Genomic DNA, 23,854 nt, shown 5'->3' with positions numbered 1-23,854 from the left:
TTCAGAGCATCCCCTCCCCGCTGTCATCTGTGTCTATGTGTGCTGTTAACAAAATCAGAATCATGCACTTATTATAGTTTGTACTTGGCTCCACCCCCTATTTCACCTAACGTTTTAGGATGAGCATTTTCCTGGGTCACTAAATAGTTTTAGAAAACATGTATTCTGTAAGCGATGTTTTATGGAAAATTTTAGACATGCAAAAAATTAGGATAATAGAATAAACTCCTAGATACCCAGCATTTAGCTTCAGTAATTATCAGTATTCTGTCATTCTGGATACATGGTTTGTAATGGATGCGTACTATTCTGTTCTTTGGATGGTACATAATTTATTTAACCATTTTTCTGTTACTGAAAATTTAGAGGATGTCTAGTTTTCTATAATTATAGATGCTTATGCTTTCTTCCTCCTGGCCATAATTATTATTCTTGCTTCCTGGAGAACCTAATTAATTTCTTCATGATTAAGTAATTCTGATTATTTTGTATTCTGTGATTTTTTAAAATTGTATTTCATATCTGTGACTGGTTTCATTGTCACTTTTGTTTTCTTCATTTAGCAAGTATTTCTTATATTAGCCAGAATGGGTTTCAAATGAATTGCAGTAACAAGCCATGCTTTTCTATTCATATTTTTAGAGAAAATAACCAACCCCTGAAAACTGGCGATGTAAGAGGATGTGTTTACTCTTTAGATAATGTAAAGGGCAAACACAAGAAGGAAGGAGAAAATGGTTTCAGGAGAAACAGTATCTGGTAGCTTATCACCTTGGCCCAATGAAAAACTGTTTTATAAATGCTTAATATCGACTGAAAAATGGCCTCTTCTTAAAGGCAGAACTTGACCATCTAAACTAAGGGGCACTTGGGTCATCAGTATGTATGTGTTTTCCTCCAGCAGATTAAAGTTTATATATATATATTTTTAAATACATCTTTATTGATTTCAGAGAGAGGAAAGGAGAGGGAGAGAAGGAGATAGAAACATCAGTGATGAGAGAGTCATTGATCGGCTGCAGCCCACAACCCAGGCATGTGCCCTGACCGGGAATCGAACCCCGATCGCCTGGATCCTAGGTCGACGCTCAACTGCTGAGCCACGCCTGGCCGGGCAAAGTTTATATTTTAATAAATACATTTGGTATTTAAGAATAAAACCCAGCCTCTCTAAGCGAAGAGGTCCCGCATGCAGGCAGTAGGGAGAGATGGGTTTCTCCCTTCCCTCTGGCCCGCTGTGAGCCGTGGGGGGATGAGCGAGCAGGGGAGGTTCCCATGGGCAGTGGGGTTGCTTGTCACCCCTAAAAATGAGTGAGGATCACTGTTGCTCCAGTTCCGCTGGGGTGTCTTCCGCAGCACCTGTTGAGCTTTCTAGACCAGATTCTATACAGGAAGATGACTCACGTGCCTGCCTACTCTAAGAATATGTCTTTGTTTCTTCTCTTACAAAATAAAATATGGTTGCCTTGGGAAAGAAAAAAGAAAATAGATTTTCAGAGATTTATAATAGAGATTCATAACACAGAAAGTGAAAGTCTCCCATCATGCACACCCCTCCCGACGAGGTGACCACCGTTTGCTGTGCTGTGTATACTCACACTGGTTTTCTCTGTGCCCACAGTAGCATCTAGTATCTGCGTAACGCACAGAACAAAAACGCTGCCTTTTAAAGTGCTAGTGTACATTGATGTTTCTCTCTCTCCCTTTCCTTTCCTCTCTCTGAAATCAATAAAGATATATTTTAAAATAAATAAATAAAATAAAGTGCTAGTGGAATCAGTGACCACTTACAGTTTCTCCTGGTTAAAGGTAAAATGATGACTACAGACCACAGGGCCGAGCTAGTGAGGTCTGGACAACTCGCAGAAGGGAAAGCTTACGGAGAGAAAGGAGTAGGAGCCCAAGTTTTTATTATTCAGAGGTTAGATTTTTATCGCTGAATCAGATTTAATTGGTGGTTGTACTTTTCCCCTGGGGAACACATTAAAATAGTCATTATGACAAGATGACTAAATCATGAATGAATTTAAAATATTAAACTAGTCTCAGCCATACTAACATATCATCAGCTTGTTGGAGCTTAATTTTTGCATTGGCATTTAAGTGACAGGAGTGGGCGTTGCTAATGTTGGGACTTTTTTTCTTTTAATTTTGGGAACGCTACAAATAATGCATTTTACAAGGTCTATGTAATTCCAGTTTAGGGCCAACCATGAATGATTAATTGTATTGCTTACTATAACAGGTATGTATGTGATGAAGACAGTGGAATTTTTGCATGTGAAATCCCACCCATTTTGTTCATTAAAAACACCTACTCTGTGACATGAGTTATACTCAGTGTTAGAGACACAAACTTGTAAAGCTTGCTGCTGTCGGACTTTGACATGCTTTTTCATCCATCTGGAATACTTCCCTCTCTTCCATCTGACAACATGTCTCTCATCCTTCGTGTCCCAACACAGAGGTCACCTGTCCAGCTCTATAGACTGACTTAGCAGATCCCTCATTGACTGCTTCTCCCATTTGAACACATCTCCACTAGAATGTCATCTCATTGTCTTATAAGTACAACAATACATAAATGTTGAGTTGCTTGATTTCAGTGTCCTCATATCATCATAGCCCCGGAGTCAAAATGGGTACATAGTTGGTGCTAAATATTTAGAGAGATACGGATATGTAGATATACATTTGTTGAATAAATGATCACATGAACTAACAAATCTGGTAATAATGGCTGAACTCTCTACATTTCTAACTACAATACAAGGAGTCAAGAACAGTCTTAAGAGGAGTACAGGGATCATAATGCCCCTTTTAATGTAGAGTTTTAGTGCCTGATAATTGGTATTTAGATAATTGGATTAAGCAGGGCCGCTAAAAGTGTTTAATGGGGTTAAATGGGAGGAAGAGCTTCAATATAACATCTTAATGGCACATCTCATTCAAAATTACTTAAAAATTGTTACCTGTCTTAGGAGGGCATTTCAGGAAAATATAAGAGAAAGATCTTTGCCCCATGGGGCACACATGATTTCCAAGTTGTATTTGTAGTGGGAGGATACTGGTTTTTTGCCTTCCATGTTAACTGTTCCAGAGCGGGGCTGCTAACCCAAGTATTTTAGTCATTCAGAACTGTGATTTAGAAATCAGAGTTCATGTAAGGTTCAAGAAATAGTATCTTTTCAACCTAGAAAAAATAGGGTCAAGGTAGCCTCACCTAGTGGATCTCTTTCCTCTGTGGAATTGGGCTCCCAGGTCTGGAAGGGAGGGATCCTGATCTTGTCTATTTAGTATCAGAACTAAATCATGGTATGTGATGTGGGCTAGGGGAATAGAGACCGGGAGACTAATCTGGTCCCCAGGACACAGTCTGAGTGTTAGACTAGCTAGGAGAAATCTTTGCATAGACAAATGAAGTTCAGTTTGAACCTCCAGGTCGGTCTGTAAGTTGACCATTAAACGTTTCATTCTTTTCCATAGAACAGAGGTTGTTGAATGGAGTGTGTTCCTAGCTGATTCCTTAGTTTAGCGCAAGGGCACGCTAGGGAAAGAGAGAGGCTGAAGTGGGTCAGAGGGGACTTACGCAAGAAGGGAGATGGGGAGGCTCTGAAGATGGGGAGAGCAGCCTTTTCAGGCTTTGGTCCCCTCTTTCTCTAAATTGCTGCCTTGTCCCTTCACAAGAGCTGAGGCCTGAATGAATAGCCCCAGAATTCTCCTGTCCTTAAGCCTGAACGCTGTAGAGCTATGTTATTTTTTAAAATTGTGTAAATATATATAATATAAAGTTTACCCTTTTAACCGTTTTTAGGTGTACAGTTCAGTGGCATTAAGTACATTCACATTGTGTGCAACCATCACCACCATCCATCTCCAGAACTTCTCTCATCTTCCCAAACCGAAACTCTGTGCAGTGAACACCTGCTTCCCGTTCCCCTCTCCCCCCAGCCCGGGGCAACCAGCATTCTACTGTCTCTGTGAATTTGACCACTCTAGGTACCTATTATAAGTAGAATCATGCAATATTTGTTCTTTTGTGTCTGGTTTATTTCATCTGACATAGTGCTTTCAAGGTGTATCCATGTTGCAGCAAGTATCAGGATTTCCTTCCTTTTACAAACTAATATTCCACTGTATGTGTGTACCAGTTTGTTCATTCATCTGTCAGACATTTGGGTTGTTGCCACCTTTTTGGCAATTGTGAATTATGCTGCTGTGAACATAAGTATACAAATATCTGTTCAAGTCTCTGCGATCAGATACTTTTAAATATTACGTAACTAATCCTTTGCAGAATGTAGAAAACTTGGAAGATACAGATTTAAACAAACAAACAAGGCATGGATGACCCTAGCACCAAGGACCAGGATAGTGACAATGGCATGTGTGTGGCCCTCACTATGTGTTGGTCACTCTGCTAAATAAGTGCTTTACGTGTTTATACCTCATAATGGCCCTATGAGGCAGCCACTGTTGTCCTTCCCATTACAAATGAGAAAAGTGAAGCACAAACAAGCTTGAAGTCTTGAGATTATATAGCTAGAACGTGCCACACTCAGGATTTGAACTCAGCCAGTTTGGTTGCCTAGCATAACTGCTGTTTTCCTGTTCACCAAGGCTAATCCCGGTATAGCCATAGCCTTCTAAAGCTTTTTCCTATATGTGCATATATATCAGATGCATATACACAATGAGGTAATACTATGTACATCCTATTTCATAATTAGCTTTCTTTATTCAGTAATAAAAGCAAGTATCAACAGTTTAAATAGCTATGTAGTGGTCAGTCTTACGATGATATTGTAATTACAATATTAGATATTGTGATGATAGGAAAAAAATTAGTTTTCCACTATTGTAAAATACTGCGCTATACATACTCTTTTGTACACATATTTTAAAACACTCATCTGAATCTTTTCTTCAGCAAAAAATAGATTTGCTGTGTCAAAATTTATTCGTCCTCTCATTCCCTTTATTAAAAATTCCTTTGTTTTTCTGATTTTAAAAGAAACACGCTGGCTCATGGCAAAACAAACAAAGACAAAGTAGAGAAGAAAGTAGACAACCTGTAATTTATGAATATAAACAACACCGTCAGGAACATCCTATTACATTTTTGTGCAGTTGTCCTGATTGATTTTGCATAAGTTTCTAGAAGAGGAATTGCTGGGGTGATGCACGTTTACATCTTTGGTAGACATTCCCAAGTAGTACACCTGTTTTTAAGACCTTTGATTCCTGTTGTTAAATTGCCCTGTATATCTGGAGTAATAGCCACTATCTGAAGGTGTGAGGTCTGAAATAAGGACAATTTTTGCTTAACATAAAGGCAACCTGTGAGATGTTTATGACAGACTACATTTTTATTGCTAGTGCCATCCATGGAAGCTATAGGTAGGATAGTTGAAGCCCACAAATTTTGCATGAAAATTTTTTTTCTCTGCACTATGAGAAAATTTTTTAAAAATGCTCTACTGTTTGGATTGTGTCAAGACAAATGGGTTCTAATCTCTATGATAAAAAGATTTAGAGTGAGAAGCGCTGAGTTCTAATTCTGTCCCAGGTGTTTATGTGATCTCGGACAGGTTACTTGGCTTATCTCCGGGAAAAAGCATTCACAGCACTTTTGTAAAAAAAAGTAAAAAATTGACTTACAGTATTATTGTAATAATTAAATGAGATAACCTCACATCTGTTAGAATGACGATTATAAAAAAGACAGGAAGAAATACGTATTATAGAGGATGTGGGGAAAAGAACCCTTGTGGACTGTTGGTGGGATTAAACATTGGTGCAGACACTATGGGAAACAGTATAGAGGTTCTTTATAAAATTAAGAATAGCCCCACCGTATGATCCAGGAATTCCTCTTCTGGGTATTTATCCCAGTAATACAAAGACACTAATTCAAAACGATACATGTACCTCTGTGTTCGCTGCAGCACTATGTACAGTGACTGAGATACAGAAACGGCGTAAGTGTCCATTAGTGGATGACTGGGTAAAGAAAATTTTAAACACACAGTGGAATACTACTTAGCCATAAAAAGATGAAGTATTGCCATTGCGACAACATGGATGAATCTTGAGGATATTATACCAAGTGAAATAAGTCCAATGGAAAACGACAAAAACTTATGATTCCATTCATACGGGGCATATAAAACAAAGCCACAGATGAACAAACAAAACAAACAAAAACTGACTTATGGGTACAGACAGTGGAATGGTGGTTACCACAGGGAATGGGGGATGGGAGGAAGGTGACTTGGCTTAAGGTGGGTCAAATATATGGTAATGGAGGGAAATGACTTTTGGTGGTGAGCGCCCAATAGAGCGTATAGATGTCGAAGCATAATGTTGTATACCTGAAATTTACATTATGTTATTAACCAATGTTACCGCAATAAATAAATAAAAAAGAATTAGATGTGATAAAACCATAGGTGAAAATGTAGAATACTTGTTAAGGACAAAGCAGTATACAAATGGCTATCACTGGTGACAATAGTAATACTTTTCCTAAAACTTTCAGATATAGTTCCTTCTGATCACTCCTCAAATTACAGATCAGTTAGTCAGGTGGACATCTCCTTAAAACTCTGTGCCTCTATTCTTCTGAAAACACTGGGAGTTCTCTGTTGAAATTTCAGGAGAATTTATGGACTTGGAGTCTTGGATCTTGGAGAGAAGAGACATATTCCTGCAGACTCCTACTTTCAATTCTCCTCCAAACCTCGTACCACATCATTTCCTAATGCCAGACTGGGGTGACTAATAACCTTTTGGCAGATCAAATTTCAATTTTAAAATACAGGAAGCAGAGCTATGTCCTGGCCTTTTCTTTTTTTAAAATTATAGCTAGAAATCTATTTTCTGTTTTTAGGCAAGCTAGGTGCCTGGTTTCTGCCAGAGCAAAGGGAAGCCAGGCCCCTCATTTGTGCACATCACTGTCAGAAACCCCACAGTCTGGTGAGGCAGCTACTTAGGAAACAATATTTCAACATTAAATGGCCCACACCTGAAATCAGTATCTTTGGAAGACATTTCCCTTTGTAGCTATTACTGGTTTTGTTTTTCTTTATATGTTTTGTTCCTAAAAGATCTTTATTACTGTTTATCCAGTACTTCCATTGACCTAGCTGCTTGGAATCTGGTGAACTGTCAACAGGATATAATTTCTCTCAAAATTTGTTTTTCTGTTGAAACCATGCTGCGGTGTTTTGTGATTGAGTTAACCACCAGATAACCCCTGCCCTTAACCTTCTAGGCTAAAATGGTTTCTCTCTGTTGTCCAGAACTTTGGGTTGCTTAGCATGTAAAGCTTAGTAAAAGCTTGCTACTGAAAAATAATATGGGTCTTGCCTATTGGAATCATTGTAGAGCCCCTTTCCTGGTAAAATTTCAAGGCAGGGTTCTTTGTTTTGCGGGCAGAACACCAGCCAACAGTACCTACATGCAGTCCCGAAAATGCTTACCACCAGCAACCTTAATTCTTCCTTGAGGAAGACAATTTGCAGGGCAGGTGAGTCACCAGTTTACTCCAGGTTCTCCAAGAGCTACCATTTTTATCACAGTTGCACCAGAAAACAGCTTGCCTAGACTATGCTAACTCAGCTTTGCACAGATATGCCTTTTCTGAGCTGCATTTCAGCATCTGGGTTTTGCCATCTACCAACAGTTGAAGGAAGACATGGCCACCTGGCTTCAGCTGCAATCTCCGTTTCTTATTTCTCAGTTTATTTTATGGAGGGACTACTCCATAAATTCCTCTTTCAGCTCAGCAGTAGAAAATGGACGTTCTCTCCTGGTAAATCCATCTGCTTCCACATTGACAAAACTGAGAATTTGTAACCTATCATGTTTCCTTTTCAGCTTTGGTTTCTTAAGCTCAGAGCCAAAATTAGTGTTTCGTTATAATAGCTTTCGTCTCTATTTCCGGGTAGTTATCTCCCCTTTCTTCCATGTGGATTAGCTCTTCTTTTCTTTATTTCAGTGGTCCTGTACATGTGTTTATTTTAAGCGATTTTAAATCCTTTATGGAAGTAGGTAGGGCTCAGATTATAAATAAAGTGGTATCACTTGTGTTATTGTCACAGTCACATTATTGATTTATCTTTGGTGCTAGTCTCCCGTTTCCCTCTGAATTTCTTTATGCTTTTTGGTTCATTCATATTTGGATGGGAATGAAAAGCAGGAATGTGAGCAAAAGAGGAACAGGATCTTTAACAGAAACCCAGCAACATTTTTATAGTTTAAAATATAAAGTTATAAAGCCTACTGTACAAATATTTTTATTTTCTTGTATATCAAAGAGACACCACCTGTTTTGAATACAGTATAAGAAACAGTTACCATAATTGATCAGTGGACTTGGTTGAGGTTAAATAGTGGACTGCCAGTGTTAGAACTTAAAAGCACTTTTTAGTTGAGTCTCGTGCCTGGGTGTGGAGTTGCTGTTCAAGGCAGAAACCAAGGCTGATGACTTGGAGAAAAGACGCTGACCTCTCGCACATGTTTGTCCGTATCCATAAGAGCCAGTGTGGATACTGGGTGGTAAAGCCACAATCTGACTTAAAGACTTTAGGATGAAGTGATGATTCTGGGTCATTGGAGTGAAAAGAAAACTCCAAAGGCATTTGGCAATAATACTGGAGATACTATCAAGGAAAACGATATAGAAACAAAGGGGAAAGCAAGAGAGAGACAGGAGGATGCTGGGGTGCAGTGGTAGCTGAGACTTCCTCTCCATCTCTCACTGAGTCTCAGCGGGACCCAGGGAGGGCTTGTGGCGTAGAGGTGGGGTGTGGGATGGTGGCCATAGCTTAGGTAACCATGGAAGGAGTGGCCCCTTTCCTTGGACCATCCATCCAGGTCTGGACCGTTCCCTTAGGATTAAGTGGAAAAATCACTGTTCAAAGGGGAAGCCCATCTATTTGCTGCTGCTTTATTTTAAACCTAGAATAATGCATTGCTGATTGGTAGAAGACTGGTCTCCCCACTCCTTTAAAATTTTTTTTTTTTTAATCCTCACCTGAGGATATTTTTTCCATTGATTTTCAGAGAGAGTGGAAGGGAGAGAGAGGGAGAGAGAAAGAGAGAGAGAGAAACATCGATGTGAAAGAATCACATCGATTGGTTGCCTCCTGCATGGGCCCAGTCCGGGGCCGGGGATCGAGCCTGCAACCGAGGTACATGTCCTTGACCTGAATGGAACCCGAGGCCCTTCAGTCTGCGGCCGACGCTCTAACCACTGAGCCAAACCAGCTAGGGCCTCCGCCCCTTTAAACCAGAGTGGCTCAGAAGGGGACTTTCAGAGATGAAGATAGTTCCCTCTGTGCCTGTTCTAGTCAAGCCTCTTCTGGTTGCATGGAACAGAAGCCAGCACGAGGTAGCTTGAGGAAATGGGGGTTAATTACAAGTGTACAAAAATGTTCTTGTGGGAGTGACGTGAGATTCCCATGGACAGGAACCTCCCCAGCCTTTGAGGAGCTAGAATTGGGACAGCTTGGAGACTCAAGATAACCACTTCCTTGCTTTCTCTCTGTTCGTGTGTCTGTCAGGCTACATGTCTAGGTCCTTGTTACTTCAAGGGCACACTGGGGACTAGCAGCTTGGACATCAATCACCTTGGGTCTTGTTTGAAATGCAGAAGCTCGGCCCCCCCCCCCCCCCCCCCCCCGCCTGAATTCATTTAAAAAGACCCCAGGGTGATTCATTTATTTGCACAAGAGGAACACCAGTTTAGGTCCCTAGCTACTTAGGGACGTGTTCCCCTCACGCAGGTGCCCGCCCCAGTGTCATCACTCTGGAGGGGTGGGTAGGGTCTTGTTACAAGCAGGGGCTGTGGGAGGGCTAGGTCAGGCCAGACACACCTGATACAGTGCCTGAGACTGCTGTGCTTTCCTCTAACTTGTGGTATCTCTTTCAGGGCTGTGGAGGCTCCTGATTGCTAAGACAAAGTTGATAGAAAAATCTAGTGGTTTATTTTAAAATGAATGAAACTGCTTGTAGTGCCATTACTATTTTTGAAAAACTTTTTCCATTATACCATCGTTAAAAAATTTTTTAAATATTTTTTTATTTACACTTGGCATTCAATATTATGTTAGTTTTAGCACAGTGGTTAGACATTTACATAACTTACACAGTAATCCACCTGATAAGTCTAATACCCACCTGGCAGTATATGTAGTTATTACAATAATATTGAGTGTATTCCCTGTGCTGCATTTTATATCCTGGAGACTATTTTGTAGCTGCCAATTTGTACATCCTAATCCTTTTGCCTTTTTCACCCAGCCACCCACTCCCTTCCATCTGGCAACCATCAGTTTGTTCTCTGTATCTATGAGTTTGTTTCTGTTTTATTTGTTTGTTTATTTTGTTTTTAGATTCCACATATAAGTGAAATCATATGGTCTTTGTCTTTTCCTATCTGACTTATTTCACTTAGCACAGTACCCTCTGGCTTCATCCATGCTGCTGCAAATGGTAAGATTTCGTTCTTTTCTATGGCTGAGTCATATTCCATTGTATACATGCACCACATCTTCTTTACTACTCGTCTATCAATGAACACTTAGGTTGTTTCCATAGCTTGGTTATTGTAAATAATGCTGCAATGAACATAAGGCACATATCTTTTCAAAAAGCTTTTGCACAGTGAAGGAAACCATCAACAAATTGAAAAGACAACCTATTGAATGGGAGAAAATATTTGCCGCTGATATATTTGAGTGGGGGTTAATATCCAAAATTTATAAAGAACTCATACAACTTAGCACCAAAAATACAGCTCAACTTAGCACATAAAAATTGGTCGGAGGACCTGAATAGACATTTCTCCAAAAAGGAATTACAGATGGCCAATAGACATATGAAAAAATGCTCAATGTCACTAATCATCAGGGAAATGCAAATTAAAACCACAATGAGATATGACCTCACACCTGTGAGAGTGGCTATCACCAGTAAATCAACAAACAAGTGCTGGCAAGGGTGTGGAGAAAAGGGCACCCTTGTGTCTGTTGGTGGGGATGTAAATTGGTGCAGCCACTGTGGAAAACAGTATGGAGGTTCCTCAAAAACTTAAAAATAGAACTATCTTATGACCCACCAAGCCCATTTCTGGGCATTTATCTGAAGAAGTGTCATTACTACTTTAAAATGTCATTGTTCTATTTGTATTAACTTTTCATTAGCCCAGAAATAATTAAACCTGAAAACACTGAAGAATATGTACAATTTAGGCAGTCGTATGAAAATGAGTTTTTAACTCTGACATAAATGAGCTCTCTGGTAACTTAACAAGAGCTACCTCTTGCTTGAAGCAGAAACTGATCAGTGCTAGCCTTTACAAAGCTGTGTGCCCAACTGGGTCTGGAGTCCAATGTGCATCATGCCCGTTAGCCTGTGAAATTGATTTGTTTTTAATGGTTGTACAGGCATTTGGCCTATAGCCAACTGCATGATTGAGCAAGGGAGCCCTGTTTTCAGTACTATTCTGTGAGGAAGCAGTGAGACCATTCAAAGACTGGTGTGTGTGAATTAGTTCTTCCTGGGGACGCTTACGGTCTTTTACAACTTGATCCATTCCATATCCTAGAAGGCTTTTTTTTTTTTTAAGTGGGGGACTTTTCTACTTTTATTATTTAAGGAATTTCTCATTCTACTATTAAAAATTAATTTTTATTTTTATAATTTTAGAGCAGTTTAACATTCATAGGAAAACTGGGGGGAAGATACAAAGATTTCCCATATACCCCTAGCCCTACACACTATTATTTTGTTTGAATGTTTCATTCTTTAGCTCACCCTTGCTACCCATAGTTGCCTAAAGTATGATTAGCCATTTGTTCTTTGCTTGGCTGTTCTAGTTTTTGGTATTTCAGGTTGCTGATTTATCCCTGCTTAGTAATTGTTTCAGTAAGAATGATGGGTTGCCACAAAGCCTCTTGTTTATTTAATTTTTCAATTAAAGTATAGTTGGCATACAATAGTATATTTGACGTTTATGTACCTTGTGAGGTGATCACCACACTAAGTCTAATACCATCTGTCATCATGCCAAGTTATTACAATATTATTGACTTTATTCCCTGTGCAATACACTACATCTCCATGGCTTATTTATTTTATAACTGGAAATTTGTACCTCTTTTTTCCCTTTACCTTTTTTACCCATCCTCCCACTCCCTCCCTTCGGCAATCATCAGTTTGTTCTCTGTTTCTATGAGTCTGGTTTTATTTTGTTTGTTCACTTGTTTTGTTTTTTTAGATTCCATGTGTAAGTGAAATCGCATGGTATTTGTCTTTCTCTGACTTATTTCACTTAGCATAATATCCTGTAGGTCTTTGTCACAAATGGCAAGATTTCTTTCTTTTTTTATTGCTGAGTAATATTCCATTGAGTGTACGTGCATGTGTGCATACCGTATTTCTTAACCCATTCATCTGCTGATGGGCACCTAGGTTGTTTTCATAACTTGGCTATTGTAAATAAAGTTGTAATGAACATGGAGGGGCATATATTTTTTCAAATTGGTGTTTTCGATTTCTTCAGCTAACACATGCCTTTTAAACAGAATTTGTCTCTTTAAGGCACATTGTACATTTCTCTCTGAATTTATTGCAGACACACAAATTAAATCTGTGTCTTTGTTGAAGCAATTCAGGTGTAGGAAAGAAACTCTTGAATCAAGAAGGAAAGGAAGAACCAGGGGTGATGTCAAATACAGAGAGACTTAGGGCCACTCTTATGACATTCAAAGTGAGCATCCAGTGTAAGAAAACTCCCAGTTCTGAATAAGGGGAGTTCATGGTCATCTGTGCAAGATGGAATGTTATTTGTGGGACTTCATTGGAAACCCATTTGATTAGATGGTCTTCAGTCTTTTGTAGTCTGAAATTTTATAAACGCTAATAAACATTGTTTATAAATTCTAAATGAGAAAAAGAGCGTCCTGGTTTAAATTTATGTTCTATCTAAAAAATGCACCTTTAAAGTTTGAGTTCCCATTGCACTTGTGATTTTTTTTAAGTTATGAAATTTATCACACATGCAAAAGAGTGTATCACATTTTATGTACTGTTAAAAATTAATAAGATGTTGAACACTCCCGTGCCTACCACCCAGCCTAACAACTAGAACATTACCAGTGTCTTTGAAGCAGTCTCTGTTAATGTGAGTTTCTGGGCTGCTTTTAAAGTATTAGGTTTGTGCACCACAGCGTTCTGTTTGTGAGCACTAATATCAGTGAGTATCAAATGAGAATGGCTGAGCCATTTTTATCTCGTATCCAAACTCTTTTTAGATTTCCAATCTGTCTGATGTTGGACTTAATAACAGTTAAATTTTCCACTTAGAAACTCATCTTTAACAAGCTAATTATCCTGCTTAAAAATAATAGCATTGTTCATGATTCTAATTTTCCTGTTCACATGACAATTACAGCAGTGGGAGCTTCCCTGAGTGCAGGATGAGTATCTGTCAGCTGGAGCTTCCGCTTTGGAGAGGGCGAGGTGCCTGCAGGCTGAAACTCCACGCAGGCCCTGGAGGAAGTGGAAGACCAGGGGAGCATACCTATAGGGAACTATCTTTAAGTCATCAACATAATATTCAGACAGGGTGGCATTATTTCCTAGGTGCATGCATGATAGGAGCATTTCTGACGTGGTATTTTTTGTTGTCATTGCCATCTACAATTCCCAAGAGCGAAGATTGGATGCATACATTTAAATACGTGCTTTGGTGAAAATCAGAGTTTCGAAGAAGTCAGAATGCAGGACATTGAGTAGCCACTACATTGCATCCTTTAAAAATGGGCAGGAAACCTCACAGTGATGCAGATGCCTAATAGGACAATTCTCAGGAGGCCCCGAGGGATGCCTGTCCTGCTGACAGTTTGGGCTCATGGCCAGAGGTACTGGTTTTCTTTAAAAAATGACCAGGTTTGACACTGAGGGCTTACTGTGTGCCAGGCATTGCATTAAGCGTTTTGTCTGCATGTATCATCTCACAGTAACTCCACTGAGTAGGTGCTGTTATAAATAAAGAAACTGAGGCCCACAGAAGCTCCGGCACCTGGTGAGGTTGCATTACTTTAATCAGCATTTCTGCTAGAGCCTTGTAGAGAGAAGAGAGCACTGCACAGTGGTTAAGAGAATGAGCTCTGGGGTTCGCGTTACATTCAGCTACTTAACTAGCTCTGTGATCTTGGGCAAGTTTACTTAACCTTTGGATGCCTGTTTCCTCATCCATAAAACAAGGATAATAGCATTGCCCTCCTCCTAGGATGGTGTTTAGGATTAAGAAGTAATGACTGTAAAATACTTGGCCTAGTGCCTGGTATATAGTAAATGCTTAGGAAAGTCTGGCCGATTGGCAGAAAGAGGAGAGTCAGTGTTGAGCATTTCTCTAAGAATGGGACTACTTAAATATTTTAGAAAATAATTCACTTTTTATTCAAGTAATAATTTTTGTTATAAAGCAGTTGGAAAAGATATAGAAATAAAACAGGAAAAAACTTTACCCCATTCTCAAAAAATAATTTTTACTAATACTTTGTTCTGTTTTCTTATGTGCTGTTTTTAATATCATTGTGATTATAATCATACTATATAAACAATTTTGCACCCTTTACATTTGATAATATAATGATTATATGAGTATTATCTTTGTACTATCTTCATAAATATTTTAATGGCTCTAATAATTTCTATATTGCTCCATTGTTTGGTATTTGACTATTATAATTAATGTTTTCATAAACATCTTTGGGAATAAACTCTATTTTCTTAAAATAAACCGGGGCATTGAGCACACACAGATATATATATAACTTTAAAAACTGTTTTACAGAATCATTACTTTCCACTGTGACTAACATTTAAAGGAATCCACGTCTTTACAACAACCCTGTTAAATAGTTCAAAGCAAATTATTCCTCTGACTCCTCTGGTGGAGAAAAGCTAGAGCTTAACTTAGAATAAAACAATAATGAACTCATTTCAATAGATATTTATTAGGGGCCCATGTTTATCTTAGGACTGTTTTAAGTACTAGGAGGGTGAGGAAATTGTAAAATTAAGTTTAAGGATCAGCCCCACCTTTTGAGGAAATATGAAGCATGTACTTTTTGCTGTAAGGAAAAGAGCTCAGACTTCCCTGTGCCTTAATTCTGGTGCATATGTGTGTGTGTTCGTGCATGTGTGTATTTGTGTGCATTTGTGTGTGTATGTGCGCGTGCGTGTGTGTTTGTGAATGCTTTTGCTGCTTCCTTGCCACAGTCTCCCTTCATGTGGTTTCCAATAGTGAGAGTTTGAGATTGGAGAGCATCTTGCCATCCCGGTTGGCCATCACAGATTCGTATGACATTCATGTTTACGAGCTGTTTGCAAAATGTTGCCTGGTGCTGCTTAATCTGTGGCATGTGCTTGCTTCTAATGCGTCCCTTTGTGGGAGGCAGAGCTGAGCCAGGGGAGGGCTCGTGCCCTGCACAGTCAGGCCGGGCATGAGGCTGCTTCTCTAAGGCAGGCACAGTAACCTCAAAAGACGAAGGGCATAGGCCCTGCTTGGTCTCCGTGTTCCAGAAATCATCACTAGACTGTCAACATTCACTCAGCACATTTCTCTGGGGTTTTCTGCGAAATGTCTTTTCATAATGTCTGTTTTAAAGGTTTAGTTTTCAAAGTCTGGGAAGATTGAGTGACTCAGAAAGTTCTTAATTCAGCAAGCTGCATGGTTCTTGGCACCCCCCCATCCCCGTTTAGTCCTTTAGCTTGATGGCTGAAGAGAATCCATGGCTTGGCTATTTTCGTCACTGGGGAAATGCTGTGAAAGGTGTATAGGTGGTCAGCACACCTTCACCTATTTGCCAACGCTGCCTTTGATGCTATCCAAGAAGACAAAGGACCTGAGTCTACTTTAGAAGGCAATTCTTCTCCGGGCTGTGTAATCCTCCCTGCCTGGTGAGGAGGCAGAGCCGGGCTGTGAGGACCGGGCACAGCCTGCCCAGTGGCACAAGGAGTGCGGGCCTCTAGAAGCTGGAAGAGACACGGAATGAGATTCTCCCGTAGAGCCTCCAGAAGGAATGCAGCCCTGCCGACACCTTGATTTTAGCCCAGTGAAGCCCATTTTGGACTGTGACCTCCAGAGCTATAAAATCAGAGGTGTGCATTGTTTTAAACCACTAAGTTTATGGGAATTTGTTACAGCTGCCTACAGGAAACGAATACAGTTCCAGTATGGCACCAGAGGTAGGCTCTGTCTGCGTCTGAGGGTTCTCCTCTATAGAATAATGTAGTTTTTGGCATCTGAACGCTTTGTGGATGGCTAGTGTATGCATCTGGAGAGAAAGGTTAATTTAAAAGGACATGGGTTTGAAAGAAATAGCTGTGATTCATTAGTACATCATTACAGGTTCCTCTTGGCCACACTGTATTTCTTGTGTCTGCCACGTGATTATTTTAAGTGAAAATTATCAAAGAAAGCGAAGTTAGTTAAGTCCTTCCTGAGTCAGAGTGGCAGCAGTAGTTAGCAGAATCATTCGGAATATCTTTTTGGAGTGTTTCAACTTGCTTGCAGGATCTAAGGCATTATTTAGCCTTTGAAATAAAAGTAACATCACCATCTCTTTGTGATTTTCTTTTCCTAGGAAGGAATTTATTTGCCCTCTGAAAAATGGGGGCCCTTTAGGACCTTTGAAAGGTTCTTCCTTTGTTGGGACTGCTGATATTAAGTTGGAGTATCTCTAATGGTGATTCGACTGTGTGTATGTGTGTGTGTGTGTGCGCTTCTAACTTGCAACTCGTTAGTGAATTCCTTGTCTTTTGATCTTTCTGCAACCTGGTTTCTGTTTTTAACATAAGCATGACCCTTCCCTTCCATAACTAGATCACTTTCACTTTGTTCTGAATATTAAATAAGAATTTCAAAAGGAAACAAGAGTCTGGGTAGCATTTTCTCTCCCAAACAAGCTAGGGCACATTTCTTCCAATTAGAATGAAATGGAAATGTGGCCAAATCAGCATCTGTATTTGAAATGACGGCAATGTATTTCTACAAAAATATAAACTGAACTTTACAATGTAAAGAAGGAACAAAGTAATCTATAGACAAGCAAATCCAGGCCCCAGGGCTCACAGAGTACCCATTATAGTCATCCCAGAAAAGCGTTTTCTTTACCGGAGAACTTACCAGCTAGCTCGGCCTGGCACTGCAGCAGGCTGACACCGGCTCTTATTATTCTCTCTACTCTGTGTCTGAAAAGTATTTATTTTTGAGCACATTTTTCTGATTTTTGGTTCTGTGCCTCTACAGCTGGATATTGCTCACAGCTAAATGTTTTCTGTGATAAGGTTAATTTCTGAAACTTTCGATTTTTTTTTTTGAGCCAAGTTGTATGTTCACTCAGTCACTCTTGATAGCGTCTTACTACTATAAAAGTCCATTCTGATTTTTTTTAAAAAGTCAGACAGTTCAATTCTCCTGTGACATAGCTGATAGTGAGTGATATAATAGTTTGACTCTGACACAATCTTACCAAATAGCTCAGTGCATTTTTTAGGGCTGAGTATGGAAAAATAAGCTATGAAAAGCACTGTGGCCAGATGGAAAAAGAGAAAGTTTTGGCGCTCTCTCTCTCTTCCTCTCTTTCTCTTTCTCTCTCCCCCCACATCTCCCTCCCTCTCTCATTTCTCACTCTTTCAACAACAGATATGCCCAAACTGTAGAATTAAAATAATAATCTGTTTGGGTCCATGATAGGTTTATTTTTTTTCTAATGTTTCACCTAATAATGATGATTAAAAATCAGCCTGATGATAGCTACAATTTATAGCACATTGAATTTGTGCACTAAAAATCCTATTGATTGTGATTACTCAAGGCTATGTATAATGATCGCATAGAAAGATAGTGTACTTTCATTCATAAAGGGAAGCTTTTGAACCTAGGCTGGGCATATGGGTCTTAAAGAAAAAGAAACTAAAAAATTCAACGAATTAGCCCGGCCAGGTGTGGCTCAGCGGTTGAGCATCGACCTAGGATCCAGGAGATCGCAGTTCGATTCCCAGTCAGGGCACATGCCTGGGTTGTGGGCTCGACCCCCAGGTGGGGGTGTGCAGGAGGCAGCCGATCAATGCCGATTCTCTCATCATTGATGTTTCTGTCTCTCTCTCTCCCTCTCCCTTCCTTTCTCTGAAGTCGATAAAGATATATTTTTTTAAAAATTCAAAGAATTAATGAAAAAGAGTTAATAATGTCATAGCTCACTTCCCTTTTTAGCCTTGAAGGCCCATTGAGTAATAGTAACAGCATCAACAGTAATGAGCACATTCCTTCTTTACCCTACAAGCGGCGTCGAGGTTTCACAGAGCTCTCCATTCTGTGGGGTGAGTGAGCAGGGCTCAGGGTACCAGTGGCCTTGCAGACTGGGCAGAAATTCCCTGGGTAGCTCCAGGCCTCAGCAAACCACCTGACCAAACTTTATGTAGAAATTGTAGCTTTAGAGGAGGCATTTGAAGAAACCCTTCCTTGTGTTAACCTTTTTCCCTCTGGTTTTGACCTCTGGGTTCTTCTGAGATTAAAGAGAGACAGGTTGATGGGAGATGAACCAGCAATAACTGTTTTCACAGGTATATAGTTATCCAGTTTCTTATAATTTTTACTTCTTTTAGCCCATCACTTAATGTCCATATTTTTCTGATAGGATGCCCTCATTTTTGTATTCATTTCAATATGATGGACTAATCTGCAGGTCTCTAAGTCTTCTTCGAGTCATTAGAAACTCTTTCCTGCTCAGTAGAGTTCAGGCTGCTATTAATTTTTACCTCTGATTTAGAATTCTTATCTTTCTTTGAATGTGAATGTCTTTATTTCCCCTAATGCCTATTCAATAGTCAACTCTAATTGCTGTTTCTTCAGTTTAGGGGCATCTTCATTAGTTTAATTACTGTGGGAGCCTGTTTCCTAAATGTGCTAATAGCATGAAAATGACTTATTTCCATGTTCTCTGTCTTGCTGTGCTACAAAACAGACAAAAAGAAAAATTTGCACAAGAAGACTGAAATGCATCGGTTTTCTCCAACGCCCCCGTTCAAGGGAGCTGCACCCACCCTCATCTACCTGGGGGTCAGGACCTGAGTGTGAGGGGTTAAAATTGGCACAGAGGGTGGACTAGGGGGGCTGCCTGAGGCAGGCAGGAGCGGAAAGAGCCACAGTCCTCATAAAGAGTAAAAGCCAAGGAAAGCAAATATACTCGCCAATTCTAACAACAAGAGCAGGATGCATGCAGGAGCAGAAGGCCTGGGTCAGAGGTGGGTGGCGATGCGAGGGAGGTGGGAGCAGAGTGGGATGCAGTGAAGTGAAGGAGGCAGCAGGCATCACCACGACCAAACCGGGGTGTTTCTGATTGCCTCTGCTGGCGAGTGGGTTCAATGTGTGCATTTTAGGCTGTTTTAAAGGGCTAGGGCTGTTTGTTACCAGTCATGATGCAATAAAAAAAATGTCTTTACCATGCACCCAGGGGTTTGCAAAAAGTCACCCTGTCTGACATATTTGGTGATTACGGTGTAACTGCTCTTGCTGGGGTTCAGCTGGGGCCATTTCTCTGCGCTGTCCCTCGCGGTGCCTGCTTTCCGGTTCCCATGTCCGAGTGAAGGTGGGCCGTGGGATGAATGTTGGTTTGCACTTGGTCTTTCTTTTGCTCCTTTGTGCGGTTACCCCACCCTGTTCCTTAAGCTTCACATAGTATTTCCCTCAGCTACCAATTGTACATCCTAAGGTGACCTGTATCTTTAAAGCAGAGATTCTCAAAGTGTGGTCTGGGCAACCCAAAGATCCCAAACACCCTTTCAGAGGATATGCAAGGTCTAACATTTTCACAATAACACTAAGAGACTATTTGCCTTTTTTGTTTGCATTCTCTCATCACTCTACAGCGTACAATTTTTTGTCAACAAGGATTCAGGTTCCATGTTGCTGGTAACCTTTAAAGAAACAACCAGTTGTCGAGTTTTATTGTATGTTGAAGGATATTGCAATTTTCTGGAAAGGCTATTAAAATACTCCTTTTTCCCCCAATTTCATTTCTGTGAGGCTAGATTTTCTTCATATACTTTAACTGAAAGAGGGTATCACCACAAACTGAATGCAGAAGGAGGTATGAGAATCTGGCTGACCTCAAGGAAGACAGACATTAAAGAGATTTGCAAAAATGTAAAACCTGTGGCTCTTGTTACTAAAGGTCTTTTTGGAAAATAGTTATTTTTCATAAAAATATATTATATATGTTAACATAGAATGCGTTGTTATTTAAAACTAAATTAATAAATATTTAAAAAGTCTCTTTAATTTGTAGTACGGTTACTCAGGATACATATACTCCACATAAAAGTTGTTTGGGGTTCTGATGACTTTTAAGAGTGGGACCCTCAGACTAAAAAGTTTGAGAACTACAGCTTTAAAGTAAGCATTTGTTGGGATAATACAAAAATTTAGCTGTCTAATGAGGTGAATGTATACATAATGTCAGATATTGATAACAAAAAGGACTATTAAAAAGCACTCGGTCAGGGTCTGTCCTTCCTTCCTTCTTCCCCTCACATACCCGTTGAATATCCATAAATGTAAAACCTGAGTCAACCTTGTATAAATATGTGGGAAGCATTTAGTTACTATTTATTCTCTTTTCATACACTGTTTCAAGTTGTCAATAATGCTTTAATAAAAGCAAGCAATTTTGCCCGTTTTGCCTAAGGGACACAGCTTTACAGCAAATTTCATTGATTCTCCATTATTTATTCATTAACACAAAAGCCAAAGAACAGCGTCCTAAGAGGAAGGCTGGAGAAGCCACAGTATTTCTCCCAACTTTAGGGGAGAGAGAGCTTGTGAAATGGAAAGTGACTCCGTGATTGTCTAATAGAGTCAGAGGTGAGGTCGGGGTTGGGACCGTGTCCTCTTGGCCTCAGCCTTATCATCTAAAAACGTACCATTCTTACTGTCGCCTTTCTCTGATACTCTGCCCAGTGTGTGTTCGATAAAGATTAACTACCTAAAGGATGTGTTAGACACCACATCTCGTGCGGAGGGAGATGGACAAGAAGCCAGGTGCCCTGGCTGCTTCTCCTGGCTTCTCCTGAGCTCGCATTGCAACCTTGGATAAGTCTCCAGACTTCCCCATTGCTTCTGGGTGGTCTGTCAAATGAAGACTTACCCACCTGGAGAGGAGTGAGCCCCTTTATAGTTTATAATGTAACTTATTTGTACTCCATCTCTGTACTGTACTTAATGCTCAAGCAAACCTCTGAAGTAGGTAGGGCAGGTGTCATGCTTCTCTTTTGCAGTTGGGGAAATACCTGAGATTATGTGCTTAGTGAGTGATGACACTTAATTCTGTTCCTAACAGTACACAGCCTCTGCCAAGGCTCTTTGGGACTGAACACTGTAAGTGCTATGTTTTAGGAACACTGTGGGCTAAATGGGTATCTACGGGTTGACCAACGCTCCTAATCACACCCTGTAAGCATTGTTTCTTGAAAAAGGTGTTCCCAGGTCCACACAACTCAATTAGAAATGAGCCTTTAGAAAACAAAGCATTCTACAGCTCGGCACTGTCTGTACTCTATTTTAATGTTTATCATTTTTATTTTGTGACTTATTTGAAATTGTAATATGTATTACTAAGAGGTGAGACTATTTTATCTGAAAATGATGATAGTTTTAAAAGTATAACATTTCAAAAATCTTTACTTCATTTTTTTATTACGTAGAGGAAGCCTCCCCTGCCCCCCACAAAAGGCAGATCTGATTATATAATAGAAGTGAGGGCAAAAGTTTTCTTATCTGAAACGTTCTATGTGAAGATAAAATTTTGTTGTATTCTGTCTTCTTTTACATGAAATTTACTTGTATTTATTAACGGCTATACAGTTTGTGGTATTCCCACGCAACTGTGTGCAACCACACACTATTTCTAGAGAAGGTAGCTGCAGTCAGATGGCTGCCTCCACACCGTTTAAGTGTATCCCATGTAGAGAATGTGATCCTGCTGCTCATGCACATGTCATGTGTGTCTTTATTACTCTCCTTAAAGCTCTTCAGTTACTCCATGCTGTCTTATATTCTGGGGAAAAATATTTTCATAACTCGCTATTGGATTATGGGAAAATGGCTATGTTTTGTTTTTGATTCTTTAGAGCTTCTTACGTCTTTATGAACAGGCACATCCACAGAAAAAAATCACATACTGATGTATCACTTTTATTTGCGTTTCTTATTATGTTAGAAGCTTTTTCTGCCCGTGGGTGCTTTGTGTCCTTGTGTAATGCATATGTTCTAGTGGTTGTGTCAATACTCTTTAAAGCATAAGATTTGAGCCTGGGAAGGCTCCCTCCTGGTTGGGGCCCCAAGCTCCTGGCAAGGTGATATCCCAAATCATCCAAAACAAATCGCTCTGTCTTCAGATAACCAGATATAGTCAACATAATCTCTTTTATTAGCTCCCTCCAGATTTTAATAATATGAAACTTGACTGTTGTGAATTCCTTTGGTTAAGCTTTTACAGAATTAAACTTGCCATCGATCTCTTATCGCCAAATTGATGTAATTCTTTTGTTTTGACAAATTCAGAGCCTTTAAGTACCTGTCTTGTCATCAAACTTGCCATTGTTTATGTTTTCTGAAGTAACGGTACACATTTCAAGAATTCTGAATTTTTAAAAAAATTAAAATTTTCTTTTATGAGGTAGCAATAGAGAAATGATGTCCTTTAATGGCAAAAGGAGAGTTTTGAATGTGAGCTAGTGAAAGCTGAGGCCGAAACTGGAATTTGCCTCTAGGCACTTCACCTTTGAGTAAAACCCTTCCTTGTTTTACTTATGTGTGAAACAATTTATTGAAAACCCTGATGAAATGCAAATATATATTTACAGACCAAAGGATTTTTAAAGATACTGATATTAAATATTCACTAAATGTGGAGATGTTGAGATACGCTTCTGCTCTTTGCAATTCTATGAGAAGAAGGGAGGGGAGATGAAGGGGTCATTCATTTTTTTTGAGATAATGTATTCCATAGAAAGTGTAGGGTATTTCTTTCTCAACTGTACGTGAAAAGATTGTGTCTCTCTCCAATGCAATGGGCTCTTTCAACAAAAAATAAATACAACCACACTGTTGTACATAAATATCAAAAAGTTATAGTATAAGAGCATGTGAGCATGAATTAGTATGTCAGTCATTTCCTTGAAAGCACTGAACCGTCTTCCTAACTCAAATGGTTTGCTAAAATGATGTGAGGGGGAACCTGACAATTCAGAAGAAAGTGGTGTAGGAAGAAGATATTTTGGGTTTAGCTGGTTCCCTGGTGGCTTCACATTTGGTCTTTTTTAAAGCTGAGAAAATGAACAAACATCTGGTATTCCATATACTGTAACTGAATGCAGTCATTCCGATGAGTCATTAGATTTCTTGATTCATTTTAAGAAGTCATCCAGCCTCTTTTTCTATCAGAGCTCTGACGACCACTACTCACACATTATCTACAGAATTAATAGTCAGACCCTACTGATGACAGCTTTCAATGACCCAGATTACCTTTCAACCAGTATACTGGGGGCAATTGTTTTTCTGCAGCTCATAACTATGCCTAGCTTATAAATTTCTTGAAAGTTGGGTATCTTATTTTAAGAGCCATGTAAACTCTGTTTTCACAAGTTTATTAATGACTACACTGTGGGAGAGACTCAAAGCCTTCCTGTCATGGCAATGGATGATGCCTTTTAGGCCTGGCCCTGAGTTATTGGAGATTAGTATAATAGGATTTGTTCTTTAAGGAGCCAT

At 39.6% G+C, this 23,854-nt stretch overlaps 1 protein-coding gene across 3 annotated transcripts in view; it reads left to right on the top strand.

Moving 5' to 3' along the window:
- Window positions 1-23,854, top strand: part of SAMD4A (sterile alpha motif domain containing 4A) — a 199,816-nt gene that overhangs the window by 22,434 nt on the left and 153,528 nt on the right. The window lies entirely within an intron of this gene.

This window comes from Miniopterus natalensis, chromosome 1, assembly GCF_054644295.1.
Source record: "Miniopterus natalensis isolate mMinNat1 chromosome 1, mMinNat1.hap1, whole genome shotgun sequence".
Taxonomy (NCBI): domain Eukaryota; kingdom Metazoa; phylum Chordata; class Mammalia; order Chiroptera; family Miniopteridae; genus Miniopterus; species Miniopterus natalensis.
Note: the sequence above shows the minus strand (reverse complement) of the source record. Positions and strands in the feature narration are given on the sequence as shown.